The sequence below is a fragment of the Arvicanthis niloticus genome, chromosome 2 (assembly GCF_011762505.2).
Source record: "Arvicanthis niloticus isolate mArvNil1 chromosome 2, mArvNil1.pat.X, whole genome shotgun sequence".
Classification (NCBI taxonomy): Eukaryota; Metazoa; Chordata; class Mammalia; order Rodentia; family Muridae; genus Arvicanthis; species Arvicanthis niloticus.
Window position 1 is genome coordinate 27,033,818 of NC_047659.1, and position 20,173 is coordinate 27,053,990.

Here is a 20,173-nt window from a genome sequence, read left to right on the forward strand (position 1 = left end):
GCCAGGCTGTAAGTCCCAGTTTCAATCAGTAAGTAATTATGAAAATCAGTCCTAATGAGCTGCGGAAGGGTGTTGCTTTCCAGGCAACAATTAAAGCGCTCTCTCTCTCTCTCTGTGTGTGTGTGTGTGTGTGTGTGTGTATGTGTGTGTGTGTGTGTGTGTGTGTGTGTGTGTGTGTGTGTGTCTTTTCCCTCTAAACTTTTGCAGGTGGAGAAAGAAGCAAGTTGCTGACGAGGGTTCATTAGTTGAGGCAGGCAGAACTCCTATCAACTGAAGGAGGGAATGACTGGAATGTTTTAGAGCTGAAGGTGAAAAACAGACTCAGCTGCTTTTTTTTTCCCCAAAGAGAAAACTTAAAAAAAAAAAAAAAAAATCGATTGGAATCTTGAAAACTTCAGTTGTTTTTGAGAAGAATTTTCTAAATGAAAAGTATTTATTATGTGGTTGTTGTTGTTGTTATTGTTGTTGTTGGTGGTGTGTGTGTGTGTGTGTGTGTGTGTGTGTAGGGGGCGCACACCACAGTGCACATGTGTAGGCCAGAGGACAACTTTAGGGAGTCAGTTCTCTTCTTCTACCTTTATGTGGAGTTTGGGGAGCTCACCTAGGTTGCTAGGCTTGCAGGGCAAGCGCCTTTACCCACTGAGCCATCTTGTCGGCTTTTTGAGCCAGCCCTCAAAATGTGGAGCTTGCTCTACGTCTTTAATGGGAAACAACCAAACATGTTTCCTATTTCAGTTTCTGTAAAATAAACAGTTGTTTTAAAAAAAAATAGCAATATACAGAAAGAGGAGGAGGGAGAGATTAAATATTGTGGCAGCCAAGTGTTATTAGAGAAATTGATGCTTACATGATTACAGGTGCTATGCTCCCTTGTCCTCTGATGTCTCCCAGACTCAAAAGAAGTGTTCTCTCTCTCTCTCTCTCTCTCTCTCTCTCTCTCTCTCTCTCTCTCTCTCTCTCTCTCTCTCTCTCTGGAAGTGGGAGGCAGGGCTACTTTCAAAGACTTGAAGCAGAAAGCCTTGGGGGATCAGTTACAGAAAAAAGTAGGCACCGAATGACTGGTTGCTTGTCTGAAACTCAAATTTGACTGAGAATCCCAGGTTTGTTTTGCTAACTTGGCAAGTCACCTGAATTGGATGTTGCTAGACACTAAGTATCTCAATTGGACAGTAATTACACATGTCATTCCCAAGGCTGTAGGAATGCTTATATTTTTTAGAAGATAGAGTGCATGGATTTTGAAATAACTGTAGGTAAAGAAAACAAGTGGCTCTGGTGGTCATCAGAGATATAAATGAAGTTGTAGAATAGGCAATAAAATGCCTATTTAGAAGCTGGGTAGTGCTTTTAATCCTTTAATCCCAGAATTTAGGAGACAGAGGAAGGCGGATTTCTGAGTTCGAGGCCAGACTGGTCTACAGAACGAGTTCCAGGACAGCCAGGGCTACACAGAGAAACCCTGTCTGGAAAAATCAAACCAAACCAACCAACCAAACAAACAAACAAAAGGCCTTGAGAATATATCAAGTTGAATTACCAACTTTGTCCATGGGTGTTGGTCAATTCGTGATAAATGTAAACATGCACGAGTCTAAACACTGGCAGTTCCCTTGAGGAATTTTTCATCTTACTATATGCCTATATGATTAGTGTGTGTGTGTATGTGTGTGTGTCTCTCTGTGTGTGTCTGTATAAGTGTGTGTATGTTTGTATGTGTGTGTGTGTATCTCTGTGTGTGTCTGTATGAGTGTGTGTATGTGTGTATATGTGTGTATGTCTCTCTGTGTGTGTCTGTATAAGTGTGTGTATGTTTGTATGTGTGTGTGTGTATCTCTGTGTGTGTCTGTATGAGTGTGTGTATGTGTGTATATGTGTGTATGTGTGTGTGTGAAGGCCAGAAGACAATTCAGGTATTCTTCAGGTACAATTCTTTTTTTTTTTTTTTTTTTGAGACAAATATTGTCACTGTTCTGGCCAGCCTCAGGAAGGTTCTTGTCTCTGCTCCCAGGAATTATCAATATGCCTTTTAGAAATGGAGCCCTGGTCGTTAGACCTAGTACTTTCTCAGCTGTGCCATCTCTTCAGTTCCTCCCATGATTCCTATGGCACAGACATACAATGTGTCACTGAAGAGCTAAAATTGCATTTCTTGTCCTGTTGAGGAACCATCTTTCAAAGATCTCAAAAACTACAAACTGGAAATGTTAACTTTGTCCTTTGTTTGATTTTTAGGTGGAAAATCCAAGGAGTTAGAAGTCCCAGGCCCGTGCTTGCTGTGTGACTTCAGGGCGCCTAGTGAGTGAGTACCAATGTTGAAGTTGTTTTTAATTTTTTACACTTTCAGGGTGTTTTGATCCATGTTTTTGAATCTGTTTTTCCTGTGTGAGTTCTGTAGAACACGACCAAGGAGCTTTTAAAATAGGTCTGATTTTATATACATCTTGCTCAGAACAGTATACTGTGTGATCACATTGTGTGTGTATGTGTGTGTGTATGTATGTAGGTGCATGTGAGTGTGTATGTGTATATGTGTGTATGTGTATGTATGTATGTATGTGTGTATATGTGTGTATATGTGTGTATGTGTGTGTGAGTGTGTATGTGTATATGTGTGTGCATATGTATGTGTGTGTATGTGTTTGTATGAGTGTGTATTTGTGTGTGAGTGTGTATTTGTGTGTGAGTGTGTATATGTGCATCTAGATCTGTATATGGCTATATATGCTTCTCTTTTTCTTAACATTGTTTGCTTTCTAGTGGAAAGCTTGAGATGAACCTAAGATGACAGGACTTGGATGCAGGTCATGTCCTGCACTTTTACAAGGCTCCCCAGTGGGTTTGGCTTCCCACATAGTAAACTGTCATAGCAATGACCAGTAGCTTGAAATGCCGCCTGCATTCCTCACTGGCTGCCAAAACAATTGCTTAAGTAAACAGTTCCTGGGGCCAGTGACTATTAACACTCCCATCTGCAACTGGCTATGAGCTGAGCCTGAGGCCTCGGCTGGTACTTGGTGTTCTGTGTGACAGACAGCTTGGCTGCTGGCCCTTTGACTGAGGATGGCCACACTTTTCTCCCATCTGTTTCCTACAGAGGAAAGGGGGCTCTGAATCATGTAAGGCTTCTCTCCGGGTAAGATCACATCAGTGCCAATAGGAGGAAACCCATGTTCCCTCCAACTTGGAACCCAGTAGTTAATTCTAAGGCTGGCAGATGCCACAGACTGCATGTCATGAAGTGAGTCCTAACTGATGGTCATACGTAGCTGGGTCCATTTTGGGCCATCTGGAGTTTTCAAAACTCTATGTGTGGGACCAGAGACAAGCTTAGTCTCGGGTGGAATGACACTGTTTTCAGTGTCTCAATGCTTCTGAGCATACATATTAAACCCAGAGATTTTGAAACCTTAATTTCTTTTGAGTCAGAGCACGACTGCCAGCCCAAGGTTGCACATGTATAAATTCACTGGGCCCAGCTTTGTGATGTTGGCACCATGCTTACCTTGCAGCTGTTCCCCAAGTTAGTCAGCCTCATAGAGCATGCTCAGCTGGAGGGGGCAAAGAATGCTCTGCACTGTGTGTTCAGATTCATGTTTCTGCTGTGAGAACTCTTCTACCAATCTCTCTCTCTCTCTCTCTCTCTCTCTCTCTCTCTCTCTCTCTCTCTCTCTAGATTTATTTATTTTATGTATGTGAGTACCCTGTCCCTGATATTCCTCTCAACCTCATGTCTTTTTTTTTTTTTTTAAATGACCCACTGTGGTGGCTGAATGAGAAATGTTCCCTATAGGCTTGTGTCTTAGTCAGTGTTCTATTACTGTGAAGAGACACCATGACCACCAAACTCTTATAAGAGAAAGCATTTAATTGGGGGCTCGCTTACAGTTTCAGAGGTCTAATCCATTTTCATCATGGAGTGGCGCATAGTGGCATGTAGGCAGACATGTCATTGGTGGAGAAGCTGAGAGTTCTGCATCTGAACCTGCAGTCAGCAGGAAGAGAGCGACTCTGAGCTTGGCTTGGGCTTTTGAAACCTCAAAGCCCACCCCCAGTGACACACTTCCTCCAACAAGAGCACGCCTCCCAATCCTTTCAAATAGAGCCTTTCTCTTGAGCATAAACATTCGAATCTGTGAGCCTTTGGGAGGCATCCTTTTCAAACCACCACAGTTTGTATATTTGAACACCGGCTCCCAGTTAATGGTGCCATTTGGAGAGAGTGTAGAACCTTTTGTGAGCTACAGCATTGCTGGAGGCAGTAGGTGATCCTGGGTGAGCTCTGGGCTTTCTAGTGGGGCTTCTTGTTCTTGCTGTCTACTTCCTCTGTGTGGATCAAATGGAATCAGTCTTCCTCCTTCTGCTGCCGTCTTTTCTCCTATGAAAGACTTTATCCTTTTGAAACTGTAAGCCAAAATAAACTCTTCTCTGAGTCAATTTTGGACATGTTACTTTCTCACAACAACGGACAACTAACTAATAATCAACTAAGTCCAATGAGTGTTGCTGTATGTATATGAGTATGGTAAAATCCCCTGAATCATGGGATATCTATCTATGGCCACACATTAAATGAAGCAGTCTTTGAATTTGCTAGTAATTTAGAATATTTAAAAAGACCCATGTTTGTGGTGGCACACATTATAATTCCAGTATTAAGGGGACAGGGGCATGTGTTAGAACTCTGCCTTGGAGACATGGTGAGAACCTATTTAAATTTAAAAAAAAAAAGATTTAAAAACTACCCATGGATACAGGGATTCAGGGATTTTCCCAAATTCAGCATGAAATAAACAGAGCAAACAATCTGCTTCCTTTCTGTGCTAACCCTAGCCTGCACCCAACTCTTCCTGCTGTTTGAATTGACACATCCGTTGTTTGAACCAACCTTGTCAATGCCCTACTTTCTCAGGGCAGAGCTGTGTCTTCAGACAGCCCAGCTCTTAAGTAATCATGGGCCCTCTTGTTAGGTCCGCTGGTTTCAGTACCTCACCTTGACTTGAAGTTCATTAGCATGCCGTTGGCAAAAGAGGCATAATTCCAAGCCGGCCATTTACTCAGCCATTCATCATTACCACACCTAGAGCATGCTGGGAAACCTCAAAGGGACTGCTAATGGTCCTCTGTCTCTAATATAGTTTCCCCTCCACCCCCATGAAGTACTGTTGGCTAAGTGACTGCACAGCTCAAGTGCTGGGAGTGAAAACTGAGGGAGTGAAAGTCAGTGGAGCTCTGGTCATGCTGGGCAAGTCACTATGTGCATCTGGGAGCACTGCCTCCCAGCATCAGACCAAGGGTTAAACATTGCCAAAGCCCAGCTCATGAACTGCCTGTCAGAAGTCACATTGACCTGGAAAGAAGGAGGCCTTTTTAAAAATTCTGTCACAGGAACTGTCTCCTGTCTGAGCTGTGTCCAGGGCACGAATGACCTGTCTAGAGCTGATACCATCTCTCAGTGGCTTCAGCTGCCAGAAGGTCAGCAGAGTAAGCTGGGTTTGTATTTGAACCCCCTTGACCTTGAGGATGGAGAGATCGAGAGATCATGCTCTCCTATTGAAGAGTTTTATTAAACATGAATATGTACAAAAAGTGAGTTATTTAAAAACATGGCAAGTAAATAGAGCTACTGATTTAATAAAAGCCAAGCCGTCATTGATGGAGACTGCATTTAAGAAACATGGATTTAGAGTGTGTGCGCGCGCGTGCGTGCGTGCGTGCGTGCGTGTGTGTGTGTGTGTGTGTGTGTGTGTGTGTGTGTGTGTGTGTACCATAGCGTAGCATGAATTTGGATATCAGAGGACAACCTTGGATGTTGTTGGTTCTCACCTCTTGCCATGTTTGAGACAGGGCCTTGCCACTGCTTATACCAGGAAGGCCTGCAACCTTCCTGGGGTTCTCTTCTTTCTGCCTGTAGCCCTGCACTGGGGGTTTTACACACACTCCTGTGCCTGGCTTTGCATGACTTCTAGGGGTGTAAACTCATGTTTGTTTGTTTCGCACAGCACATGCTTTATGAACTGATCTATCTGCCCAGCTCCAGAAACACGGATTAGTATAGAGACCTACTATGAGGTGGAATTGTGAGGTACAGAGACCTTCACAGAAAAGCAGGGTTCCGGCAGTTTTGCTAAGAAGCAGAAGCAAGGAATCGTCTGCACTGTTGTGGAAAAGTTGGATTCAGATGGACACGTGCGTGCATGTCTCCGTGTTTATGTGTGTGCTTGTTCCCTAACACATGCTGAGAAACTGTCTGCGGCCCCTGAGGTCCTGAGGCTAGGACGAGAAAATGCAGCTGGGAGAGCTATTTAGAAATAAGCAGTTACCACCACATTCCTTTCTGAAGGGCAGAGATAGCTGGTTGAAGTTAGAAGTTTTGGGCAAGGGTGGTGGTGGGGGGGAGAGGGGAGGGGGGCCCTCCATGAACTGGTTCTTGACTCAAGCTCCCTTCCTGAGTCTCTCTGTCCTTCATTCTTTCCCTGTTTCTATCTTTCTCTCTCCCACCTGAGTGCTTGGGACCCAACCGACTTGCCAACGATTCAGAGCAGTGCTCCACACTGAACAGTTTGCTGTGGAAGCCGCCTCAGTATGGGCACAAGCTTGGCCCAGACACAGGGAACTTGGGGCATTGTTCTCAGTTCTCTTGAGTGAAATAACACATCCCTCGCCCCCACCCCCACCCCCACCCCGCTGTGGAGATGACTGCAATAAAGGCATTGTTTGGTATCCAGTGGTAACATAGCTTATGTAGATACAAAGAAAAAAGTGTCCTCTGATATAATCTCCGAAAACTGCTGCCACAGGCCTTTGAAACAATTAGTTTAGACTATTTCACAGGACATTAAGCCTAACAATGCCAGCCTGTTCCTAAATGCTGTTCAAGACATTTTTTGCAATGAGGCCAAAATTTAGGTTGGCAAGGGGTGACCTCAAATAGGCCGTCTTGTCTTATTATTTTTAACAGCTTTTCTGAGGTATAATTGACCTACAATAAACTGGCATATTTAAAGCATACAATTTGCCAAGTTTAGACACCCATTGTCTGTGGAATTATCAGCACAATCAAGGTAATAAACGCATTTTATCACCTCAAATGTTTTCAGGTCTTCTTGGAAATTCTTGCCTCCAGTCCCTCTCCGCCCCTTCCCTGGCTGTGGGTGGGGTGGGGGGGTGAGGCTAGGGGAGTGGGGGGTGCATTATGTCAGTGTAGGGTACTTCGCATATTCTCTAATCTTAAATTAAGAGTGTAGTATATTATCTTCTTGTCTGGCTTTGCTCACTCTAGGTAATTTTCAGGAGCTTTATGCCTGTCATGTGTATAAGTAGCACAGACTGTTTTACTGCTGAAAGACATTCCATTGGCATGAGTGCCATGATCTGTTTATATGCTCACCTGCTGATGGGCGTTTGGGTTGTTTTAGCTTTGGGCTATTACATAGAAAGCTACTGAGAGCATTTGTGTGTGTATCTTTGTATGTATATGTTTATCATCCATCTAGTCTATCTAATCTACCTATCATCTATCCATCTATCTATCTATCTATCTATCTATCTATCTATCTATCTATCATCTGACTATCTAGCATCTATACACATCTAAATGTGTCTCATTTAATTTTTCTCACGTAAATACCTAAGAGTGGGAGAGTTGTAAAGCCACCGTGGCTCTTGATTAAATGGTTAAGCCAATTTAATGAGCAGTCACACCGTTTCCCCAGGAAGGCAGTGTTATTCTTGCCCTCCTACAAGCGGTACACAAGAGTCCCAGTTCCACCACATCCTTACTCAAGCGGACCATGCTGCCATGGGCTGAGGACTCTTTATGGCCTCTTGACTCTGTATTTTCTTTGGTGAGGTGTCTGAACATTTATACACTGTGTACTTGGCTCTTCCATTTTTGAGAAGTTCTATAGATTCTATACCAAGCCTTTTATTGGAGATGTGTTTGGCAAACTTTTCCTTTCTCGTCCATGTCTTATATTTTCATGTTCTCATAGTGTCTCTCGAAGAAGAGCAACTTTAAATTTTGATAAAATTCGAAGTGTCAACTCTTTTGTTTTGTTAAAATGGATCTTGCTTTTTCATGTGAAGATGAACAAGTCATCCCTTAACCCAAAGTTACAAAGATTTTCTTCCACGTTCTCTACTAGAGCTTTCCTGATTTCTGGTTTTATTTTCGGCTCTACGATCCACTTGACTGATTTTCCACACAGGGAGTAAGATCTGGTTCATCTTTTACAAATTTATATTTGCTCCAGCACCTCTTGTGAAAGTCAATCCTTCTCTTCATTGACTGGCTGCTGCACGTTTGTTAAAAAAAACAATCATTTGTCTGATTTTCCATCTGCTTCTCTTTCTGGACCCCTGTTACACCAATTTGTGTGCTGATGCTGTCTTGATTACTGCAGCTGGGTAGCAAGTCCTGCAATCAAGTTGTCTTGGCTACTCTGGGTCTCTCTGCATTTTCATATATATTTTAGAATGAGTCTGCCAGTTTCTACAGAAAGCCTGATTACAGTAGAATATGTAGACAATTAATGGAGAAACATCACTTTAACTGTAAGTACCTTCCAGCCCATGAACAACAGTATATGGCTCATTATTTGTTTTCTGTACTCTTGCAACAGTGTAACAATATAATATCATTTACAGTAACCAATCTTTTCATGTTTTATGAGGCTTTTCCTTCAGTGCTTCTTTTGGGAAGGCATGATAAGTGATGCTGTTTTATTTTTAATTTTAATTTCTGATCATTCGTTATTTGTATATAGAAATACAGGTGACTTTTGCATATTAATCTTGAACCTAGTAACTGTTCATATGAAATATAGTTCAACATTCTTGGAAGCTAATTTTAACATCTGTGCTCTGGATAGTTTTAATTGATTGGCTTTCTCCAATCAGTTATGGGTTGTTATGATTGTGCTATTCTGCTTTCCATTGTGACTCATAATCTTCAACTGGATGCTTTATATTGTGGATTTTTATTTTGTGCAGTATTGGCTATTTTTATATTTTTGTAAGAATTCTTTTGAGTAATGTTTTCGTTTTATTTGAAAATTCATATGGTATATTTTGATCATATTGTTTCCCCTCACCTCAAGTCCTCTCAGACCCTCCCCCAACCTCCCAAGCCACCCAGGTTCAGATTCTTTCTCTTTCTTAAAACAGACACACAGGTCAGTTTGTGTTGGATAATTACTCCTGAGCATGGGTCCTGCCCTAAAGAGCTAGTGATATATATACCTAGTGTCACTCCATTGAAGAAAACTGATGTTCTCTCTCCTGGCAGCTACCAGTTACAAGTGACTTCTTGGCTAGGGGTGGGTCTTCAAGCGCACTTCCCTGCCTCTGTACTGTGCTTTTTTTCTGGCTTGAGTTAGTGCAGATGTTATGTGTGCTGTCCCAGTCTCTGTGAGTTTGCATGTGCGCCCGCTCAGTTGTATCAGGAAACCATTATTTCCTCAAGCCATCTCCCACCTCTGACTCTTACAATCTCTTTGTCCCCCTTTCGGCCTAGATCCATGAGTCTTAAGGGACCTTCATGTATTCCTGAACGTTCTAGCATGTGTTTAAAGTTCTCGGGAACAGTTTGCCACTTTTAGTGCTATTTTGGTGTTTGCTAGACTCCACTATAGCATGATTTGTTTAGGGCTGATCACCTCTCACTATCGGGGAACCACCCCTTACTTAGTGACTGTCTTTTAATTATTAAATGTAATAACATAAATAAAGTGATTAATGAAAATGAAGTCTGGAATATGGAAGCGCTTGGAGGTAAATCTGCTTCTTACGTAAATCACCACCATCTCCTATGCTTGTTTCTTTATTTGTAATATGGACACAAAACCACTACCATCATGAAGAATTAATGTGAGACTTAATGAGATAATGTACGCTAAGTGCCCCCAAATCACCAGGTTCTTGGTTATTATTAGTATTCTCTAATTTTCTACACTTTTAAAGTTTTAAAAGTGGCATACTAGTCATACCTGACTACTGTAATTTAAACACGGAGGCACTGAGAGCATCCCAGAAAAGCAGCTGCTGGATGTCAGCAGTGTTCAGTTCCATGATCGTCATTTTATGCTCATCTGAACATCAATTTTTAAATTCAACTGCCATTATTTATTCGGAAATACTTCTAAGCTGAAGTCTAATTGTGAGATCGAGGGAGGGCGGCTAGTAAGTTTTGCTTGTTGTGGTGCCATTGTTTATAGCCCCCCTTTCTTTTGAGAAATGCCCAAACTGGGCTGATAAATGCTATGCTCTCTCTACTTGAGGAATGTGGAACCCTTAAAGGTTTTCACACAGCCAAGTAATGTTCTTTGGTGGTATTGTGCATACATCTTTTATTGGGGAGTTGAATGATTGGCTAATGAGATTTAAAAAAAAAAATCAAGGGTGGGAGTTGGAGAGATGGCTCAGTGGTTAAGAACACTGGTTGCTCTTCCAGAGGACCTGGGTTCAATTCCCAACACCCACATGGCAGTTCAATCTGTTTGGAACTCCAGTTCCAGGGGATGTGACATCTCACATAGACACACATCCAGACAAAACACCAATGCATATAAAATAAAGATTCAAGGTCAATTTTTAGATTCAGGATTCTATGATAAAGCAGTGAAAAATGAACAACAGCCACATGGGAAGAGCCTCTCCCATGAAATTTTCTGTCCTGGTTAAGTGAGCAGTGCAAGAATGAGTTCTCACAGTCCAGGGAAATTCTATTAAGTGAAATACGTTGCAAACTATTAGCCTTGAAAAGATTCAAATGTACAGTCTTCTTCGTGCATATAATTCCATCTGAGACTCACCATATTCTCTAGAGGCTAAAAAATGGATGTGGGGATTTTCTCAAACTGATTGATTGATTGATAGAGGAGTAAAAATGTAGATATTTTTCTCATACTCTTTCCACAATAACATGTCTCTGGGAGGCCCAACCATACACTCTGGCAGGAACTTCTGTGACAACAGAGTGAGCTGAGGTGGCTTTCAGGAGTGAGCTGTGTGGCCCCCTTCCTAGTAACCAAGTCATCTGTACTATGCAAAAGGCCTTTGCTACACAAAGCATTGAGAAAAAGATGCGGGGTTTTATGCTGGACTCACTTGTTCATTTCTGACCTGGACTAGAAGCTGGTTGAGCACTGTGAGATTTGGTTAAGTGTCTTTCATCTTGACACAGGAATTGCTATCCTATCTTCCTGTTCAAAAAGCTTAGTAAACAGGGAATGGAAGCTGAAGACCAGACTTCAAGGTACCAGTGGAGGCTCTTGCTTAGTGCTTCCTTCATACAGCAACTTCTGAATTAACAGCTACTGCATGGAGCTTAAAGATTAAAAGAACAACAACAAAAAAAAGAGCTTATACTAATCACTTCAGAATAAATACTGTTTGGAGAAATGGCTTACCATCCTAAGTAATGCTTTTATTTCAATGCCAAGTTATATTTTGTTTTGATTTTGGAATCTAGAGTTTTCATAAATATTTCTTTGGGAAAATGTTAATTCTATGCTGGTTAATTAAGTAACTCGTGATGAAGAAAATCCCCACTGCAACTCTTTCTGATGTATTAAAACCATACCAAGATCCCACATATCCGAGAGAAGGAAATTGTACCTTATGGATTAACACATAAGTCATAAAGGCTGCTCTCCCTTAAAGCTGGGCTGTCAGCAGCCTGCAAATTAGAACTGTGGGGAATGTTGAGCTCTAAAGTTGATCATTAGCATGAAGGAGGTTCACACACAACCATTCTGAGGGCTAATCTTCAGTGACAGATGCAGAGACAGGAGACTCAAGTGTTATTAGGAAACCCCAAGCCTTCTTCCACCCTGAGCTCTTTTGGCTTTCATTGTAGGCATTAGTCAGTAACCAAGAATATGTCTGAAGGAACTGATCCCAGCCATTTCAAAAAAGGCTATCTTTTGCATAACGTACTTAGAGACTCACTGTGAGTGTCACATTCTATGGTATACATACCACAGTAGCTACGATTTCAATCACTTTGATGTTTTTCTTGAGCTAATACCAATAGAAGCTTGTGGAAAGAAACTTTGTATAACTGAGAGACAGTCCTCATCATAGAAGCTTGAATCCTTATTAAACTGTGAGGTGTGTTGATGGTACTTTTGATGCCTCAATTTCTTTCTCTACTTAAATTTTTTTTATTACGTTAATAATTTATGGGCCTGTGATCAGAAGATAACTTGTGGGAGGAAGTGTGATCTTTCTTTCCACTATGCAGGGAAGGCAGTTCCCTATTTTAAGTTTATGTATATGAATGTTTTGTTTGCATGTGTGCCTGTGTTCTGCCTGCATGCCTGAGGCCCACAGAGCCCAGACGACTGTACTAGATCCCCTAGAACTGAAGTTCTACACGGTTATGAGTCACCGTGTGTGCACTGGGAATTGAACCTAGATCCTCTGGAAGAGAAGCCAGTATTCTTTACCACTGAGCAATCTTTCCAGTCCTGTTTTGAACTCAGGTCACTAGGGTTAGCAGCAAATGCCTTTATTTTCTGAGACATCTCCCTGACTCTATTGCTTCAATTTCAATATCTGTAGATTTGCTTCAGTTTCTACAGACTGTATTGGGATGTTTTCATGGAAATGGATGATTGGCTACCAGACCCTTTGAGGATATTAAAGTATGATTGTGATGGAGGCTTCCATGTTCACTTGTATTTAGTTGATTGTGAGGGAAGATTCATCTTCCTGACTTGGCAGGTCATGTGACTGGCCATCGAGTTGTGGTTTGACATGAGTCACTTCAGTGTTAGGCATTGGATTGATGGTGTTGGTCCCTTGGATCTCTCATGTTGTGTTCTGGTGACAGATGAGATTTGCTTCCAGTGTTTAGAGCCACTTGGAATGTTACATCAAGGAAGCTAGGATATGGGAGAGGCATCTTGACCCACAGTGGAGTCTGAGCAAGAAGAAATAGATCTAGAATAAGATCTATTGAGATCACTTGTTTGCGTCCATCTTTCCATCTTTCTTTCCATCTCTTTCCTTTCCTTCCTTTGCATCTCCTTTTCCCTCCCTCCCTCCCTCCCTCCCTCCCTCCCTCCCTTCCTTCCTTCCTTCCTTCCTTCCTTCCTTTGATCCATCCTTACCTCCTTCTATCTTTTCTTCTATTCTTTTTGACAGAGTATTACTATATAGCCCTGGCTGGCCTGAAACTAGTTTTGTAGGAACCCTGAGTTAAGCTCTGAAGGTGAGTTCTTACAGAAGCTTGGCTCCACCCTTGGGATGCAATGTCTTTCTCTGTTGTACATTTCTGATATGTTATGGGCCACAGAGTGCTCACTAGAGTTGATGTCATGATTCGTGGATTCCCAGCCTCCAAAACTGCAGAGACAAACAAAGCTCATTTGCTTATAAAATATCCAGTCTGTGATGCTGTGTTCTTAGCAACAAAAAGACAACTTCAAACTATTTTGAGCCATGCTTTCTTCGATTCCAGAATCTTGCCATTTCCTCCTTGTCTCAGTGACCACTCTTCAGTCTCCTTTGCTGAATTTTCTTTCTTATTCCAAATACCAGTGTGTACTTGAGTCCAGACTCTAGACTCTTTTTCTTTAAATCTTTTAGTAATATCTTCTTTCTATTTTATTATGAGTAATTGCTTTATTGATTTGTCCATTCTTTTATACATAGAGTCACAACCTTTTGTCTATTACGTATTGCTAATAATTTTCCTAATAGGCTGTTGGATTTTGACTTTAGTTATTGCTTTTCCATCTAAATAATTTACTTAATTACACAAACAAATACATCATTTAAATTTTTTTTAGAGTTTTGCAGTTAGGGTAGGAGTTTGGCCAATTGTCATCATGTGAGGTGATATGTTAAAAATTTGAGAAAGGACTGTATATGAAAGCCACTTTTCTTTGTAGAACTGGGCTGTGTAGGTTATTCATCATTATTTGGCCACGTTCCTTGAGTTATATAACCCTGTGCTATTATGAGCCATATTTTTACCAAATATCCTTTGTTACTATAACAAGTAAGCATTGCTGTGTCAAAGCATTTATCAACTGTGGACTCTACCGGGCAATTCTGGATCATTCTCTCATGATGTGTTAGTTAGATGTTGACCAAGGTTTCAGTCATCTACAAGTTTTCTGGGACTGGAACATTCACTTCTAAGGTGGCATTCACAGCTAGCATCTGGTACAGGCAAGTAGGTCTCTCTCCATGTGGGCTGCTTCACATAACTCCTGAGAATCCTCATGGCATGTGCTTGGCTTTCCTGTGAAGGCCGTATACGCAGCCAAGGAAGGAACTCCAGTTTAATTTACTTTCAGAAGTCACATGTCAAAGATGATTAAAATTGCATGCTGTGTGTGTACCATATTTGCATTATCCTCCCATCTTCGGATGGATGCCTGTGCTGATTCTATATCCTAGATATTGTGACTAGAAAAGTTATTAACATGGATGAACAAAATTCTTTAAAATAACATAAAGAATCTTTCTGGATATGCCCTGAAGTGGTAACTGGGTCATGTGAGCCAAACACTGCATGTTCTCATATGGCGATCTTAGTATCTGGTCTTGTATGTGTGCATTTGTGTGGACTGTATGGAGGTGGTGGGGAATTAGAAAGAGGCCCACGGAAGGAAGGGGGAAGAGTTTAGGGAAGAGAAGTAGAAAGGATAACAGCACCATGTGTGGTGTGAAAGTGAAGGGGGAACATAGGGAGAGAGGATGTAAGTGGGAGATTTCGGGAAGGAAGTAGGGAGGAGAGGGTCAACTCAAGTCAAGGATGTATAAAAATGTTGTAACCCATTCCTTTTGTGTGAGAACAAAAGAAAATGAAATCTTAAGCCAAGTTTTGGTGACACAAGCTTATAATGCTAGCATTCCAGAGGCTGGAGGCTGGGGCATCAAACATTAAAGCTCTATTCTAGGTGAGCAGGGCTAAAACAAATTGGAAAATTTACTGAAACACACACACACACACACACACACACCTACACACACACACACACACACACACACACACGGGCAGGGGGAGGACTGAAAGTCATTTAGAGTCTTGATGCTTTGTGCGAAATTTATTTTTTATCTATGGAAGTTTCAAGATGTCCTCCATCTTCTGAGGGATTGAACAACATATGCAGTGATGCTGAATGATGTAGACACACAGTGGGCCCCTTAAGGATAGAATATCAAGGGCTGGTGGGAAATCATTGGTAAACCAGCATACTGCCAAGCCCGACAACCTGAGTTTGATTACTGGAACACACAGGGTCGGAGATGATAACTGCATCTTGCAAGTTGTTCTGTGACCTTTACACTCATACCGTAGCACCCCAATAAATACAAGCACAAAATGCTCTACACACATGCCATAGCACCCCAGTAAATACAAGTGCAAAATGTTTTGAAGGTTGCATATTGTCATTTCTACTCCATGCTATGGGATGTGTCCCTCAGTGTGTAGTGGGTGGCAAGGGTATGCATACCAAACCTGTTTTGGGGCCAGTGTAGAGCTGACTGCCACACTGACCAAGGACCATTATTTGCTTGAAACATTTTCTTAAATTTGATAAACAGTTTTAATCAGAATCCAGGGATGCCAGCTGATGAGTCCTGGGCATTCTTACCTAAAGTGCCACTAACCTCATGCAGGACTGAATATATGGGAAAGGATAGGTTTTTGTGGGTCATTTGCTTGAACACCTGAGGGACAGAGAGTTTCTGAGACTCTGGGTTGCAATGCCCTCAGGAACAGTTTCCCAGACCAATTGTTATTTGTAACTCTTTTTGTACTCTCTTTCCTCTTCTCTGACTGTAAATATTTTAAGGACAATGGACCAGTCTGGAGACAAAAGGATGTTGAAAGGAGAGTAGAGATAGCTTCCACAGGAACAATCATTATGGTGTGATCCAGACCCTTTCTGTTAGTTACATCTTACCTAGTCCTTCCAAAGACCAGGCATGGAAGGCGACATCTCCATTTTAAATCCAGCAAACAGACAGAGTAATGCATACAAGGCTATGTAGTGGATGTGTGGTCTGAGACTTGAACCAGTGTCTATCTTTGAAGGCCAAGGGAAATCTACTGCCTCCTATTGTATTGTGTTAGTGTACACAGAGAGTGCATACACTCTCTCTGTTATATAGACACATATGCATACATACATGTACACACATGTGTGTGTATACACATATATATATATATATGTATACACACAACTATACATGTATAGTCATTCACACTTCCCCCCATACACATGCACGTGCATGTGCACGCAGGCACACACACACACATAATATTTGGATATCAGAACACTGAAAAAGCTTTGAAGCTGTGTGTCATTGGAAAGGCCCTGTCAAAGGTAAAGGTAGTTATGATTACAAAAACACTTTATAGCTGAAAAGTGCGTTATAAGTGCATGATCATAGGGTCATTAATCAGCTCAGCAGATTAATCAGCCGTGCACAATTTCTGTTTTTCTCCTTCAGTCAGGTGATGATAGAGCGCCTGCCCATTAATCCTCACCTTATTAAAACAATAGCAGCCAATCCAAAGAATACACTGGAATTGATGTGCAGTTACAGAAGATTACCATTGGCTTAGACGTGGAATGGAAATAGCACTATTTCAAGTCAGAATGTACTCCGGATGGTAAATGTTTTAGACAGGAAATCCTGCTAGGCTTAAAACTTCAGGGCAATGTCATGTCATCAGTTCAACGTTAAGACATAAAGAACAGCACGCCTGTGAAACATTTCGCTGTAATGGCGATGTGGCGTCATATTTGTTTTCGATAGGAAGACATTGCCTTTGCAACAACCACTATTTCAGGAAAATAGGCCTTGGGTATGGGGAAAGCACATTTTCCTTGGACTGCCCACCCCCACTCTGGCGTGTTCTTCGGAGGCATAGCACATTACCGATGAACTTGAAGACAATCTTGAGAGTGAGCAATGATATGTAGCCCTCATTACACTGCCTTGGCACCCTGCCCGAAGACACCAGCAGCAAGGGCCTTGATTTCATTTTAAAAGGAGTTAGAAGAATGCGAAGAAGGTCATGGCCATCAATCTGTTATCACTGTGCTAGATGGGCTCTCTTTAAGAGATGGGGGTACGAGGCATATCTTAAAGCCACCGATGAGGGTTCCAATGACAGAGCTCATCCTGCCGCTTCCTAATGAAAGCATGCAGTGTCTGGGAGAGCCCACAATCACCGCACAACACGAATTGTCTGAGAAAACACTTTCATTCTAAATCAGTTCCAGCTAGAGTCAGCAAATAGTCAGTGAGTACAGCCAGACACGACTATGAAAGTAGGGAAGAGCGTTTTGCCGTTTGATGAGGTTTTATTAACTTTGCATCCTGGTGAGTGGTGAGTGGTGTTGTGCGGAGACCAAATGGCCCCAGTAAAGCTGAGAATGGATTGGAAGGCAGAGTGCAGCCTTGAGGGCCTGAAGCTCCCAGAAGGTACCCCTGTCACACTAGCTGTAGCTTGAGATTTCTAGGGAGTGTCATGTCCTTTGTCTTATTCCTTTTGCTTTATTTTAAAGAATAATATACTTATTTTAAAGAAAATAAGAGTATAGTACTTAGAATTCCAATCCTCCAACACAGGAGTTATTTAGCTGTGTGAGATTTTTATTTCACTTTTAGATACATGCATATTTTCTTATATAATTAAAATTCCGATGCATTTCAAATATGTTTTTATCAGTGTTAGTATAAACTTTGCAGTTTTATCATTAACGTTTCATAGTAATCTTTTTAATCTATCAAGTTCATGTGCTACAATTTAGCTATTTTCTTCCTTTTGTACATTTAAGTTAAAAATTGTCCTCAAGTGAATATAAAGTTTTGAAGAATAGATTTAGAGAGTCAAGGCCATTTTACTGTTTGTATAATTTACCTTTATAGGTTTGCTTTCTTGAGAGATGTCAAGTGACCTTTCTTCTTTATTTATATTGTTGACTTTGGAGAGGCCAAACTAGCATTCATGAATAGACATAGTATTGCTTGCCACCTAACCAAGTGTGATAATTGTATCAATAATGGATGGAACAAGACGCACACGTCATACCAATGGCTCTTCATTCCTTCCTGTTTCCTAACTAGCAGTCTCCTGGTTCAGGCACCTGGTTGACACACCCCTCAGAGAGGGAGTTCATTGCCTTAATATTGATGTGAAATGTCTCCCGTAGATGTATGTATTTGGATGCTTGATCCCTACTTGATATAGTTTTGGGAAGTTGTAGAACCTTTAAGAGTCAGGGCACTGGGAGTTACAGGTGTGCTGATTGTGCCCTGGACTACTCACTGCTGACCCTACCTGCCCTTGGGGGTTGGAGGTGATGTGGGTGGCACAGAAGGAAACAGATTTCTGGAGCCAGTGAGAAACGCTGTAACAAGCTCTCTGAACACTGCTGCAAGCTCCTTTAATACCCTCCACCGCGCCCTATTGGTCCCAAGAAAGCATCTCTTCTAAACAGCAGTTCCTGATTGGCTGTCTGCGTCAGCAATCCTTGGCCTCTCAGGCAGTCTTCAATTAGGTCCTCCTGCAGGAGATGCTCTTGTGGCTGCACGGACCCTGGCGTTCACATTCACGTAGAGGTGGCCCTGCCGCTCCTGCTACATATGTCAGCCCTCCTTCCATCGGAAGCCTCTTCTGCCTGCTGACTGCCTCTATGATTCAAACAACTGCCTGTATTTTTCAGTCATGCCCTTGCTGTCAGGACTGATTGTATCCCTTCAGACCAAGAACCCAATCAAATCCTTTCTTACATTGCTTCTTGTAAGATGTTGAGTCACAGGGACCGGAAAATCAACAAACGACAGGGGTTTACCCTTCTGGGACAGAGCAGAGAAGACAGTGGTGGTTGGGTGACAAATGGCAAACAAATACAATAAGAACCAGCCCAGCACCGTCATGATGGGAAGTTTGTGTCCATAGCAGAGCGGGCACATATAGAATCTCATTTGTGTCTTATTTCACATCCCTCTCAGAAAGCTTGAAAGGCTTCAAGGGTTGCATTTCGTTTGTCATAAAAACTATATCCCCAGTGAAAGCATTGGAAAAATCCCCAGGAAGACAAGGCAAGAGGAAGTCTCTGGTTCCCAGGCTATGCACGTGCCTCCTGGCCATCTTGTCATCCACAGCACTTCTGGCTTCACTCCACATGACAGCTTGTGCACTTCCCCAACCCTCTGAGTTCCCTTATCTACCCACTCCATGTTTGGTGGAATGAAGTTTCCAAGTGTTGGCCGCACACTACACAGCTTGTCTGGGAAAGAGCTTGATGGCCAGGTAGCATTCTGGAACCTGGCTGAGGGCCTCTGGGCATTTACGAATCTGGGTGTTTGTGGGTTTAATATCGACAAATTCTGGATCATTAGTTTACTGTTTTAGGCATGAGGACTGGGGCATGATTTTAGTACCTATACCTGCATATAGATTCCCGTTCAAATTCACCTCAAGTAGAAAGGACTGCTTTTAATGTGAAGGATCCCTCCCTCCCTGCATCCCTCTCTGTTGTGGATTTGGTTTAACACTTGTGTGATATGTTGATTGGGTTCAAGGAGAATCCCTGCACATAAGACACTCAGGGTTCCTGCCCCCAGTTGGTTCTGGCTAGTAAATAAAGTTGCTGTTGGCTAATGTGGGCAGGGAGGCAGAGGCAGAACTTTAGGCAGGACTTTCCTGGGCAAGGAGAAAGAGGATTTAGAATCTCCATGCAGGGAAAGCAGAAAGATCAGGCCTGAGAAGTGCAGGACAGAGAGACAACCAACATGTAAGAGTGGGGGAGGGGGGAGGAATCGTGGCCCAGGAGGGCTGTAGGCCTGGATCCCGGGTAGCCAGGATGCAGTATAGGTTTTAGTAAGTAATAATTCAGGAATATTGGAGGGGAGAGTGTGCTAGCCACATGGAGGTTTGGGAGTGTCCCTGCTTGGGCATATTAAAACATAAAGCTGTATGTGTGAATCCAGAACATTGGGGTGGGTAGCGAGGAACTCGCTCCCTCCTTTGTGCCCTACTTCTTTACTTTTCCTTTCCTTCTTGAGATATTGGGGCTCAGGTAGAGCATTACACCTGCTAGGCAAATACTCTACCACTGAACTGCATCCTTAGGTAAAAATGAAGGTTCTTCATAAATGGCCCCAACATACTGTTTACAGTGACTGTTGCTCA

At 42.2% G+C, this 20,173-nt stretch overlaps 1 protein-coding gene across 6 annotated transcripts in view; it reads left to right on the top strand.

Annotated features, from left to right (window-relative positions):
* The first annotated feature begins 2,182 nt into the window (after positions 1–2,182).
* The window catches only part of Lypd6b (LY6/PLAUR domain containing 6B), a 117,891-nt gene continuing 99,900 nt past the window's right edge, over positions 2,183–20,173 (top strand). For 4 of the 6 annotated variants that reach the window (XM_076928725.1, XM_034493801.2, XM_076928730.1 and 1 more), the window contains exon 1: positions 2,183–2,299. The gene's annotated coding sequence lies outside the window, so the exon portion shown is untranslated. The remainder of the gene's footprint in view (positions 2,300–20,173) is intronic. The other 2 variants (XM_076928729.1, XM_076928726.1) reach the window with 2 other exon arrangements.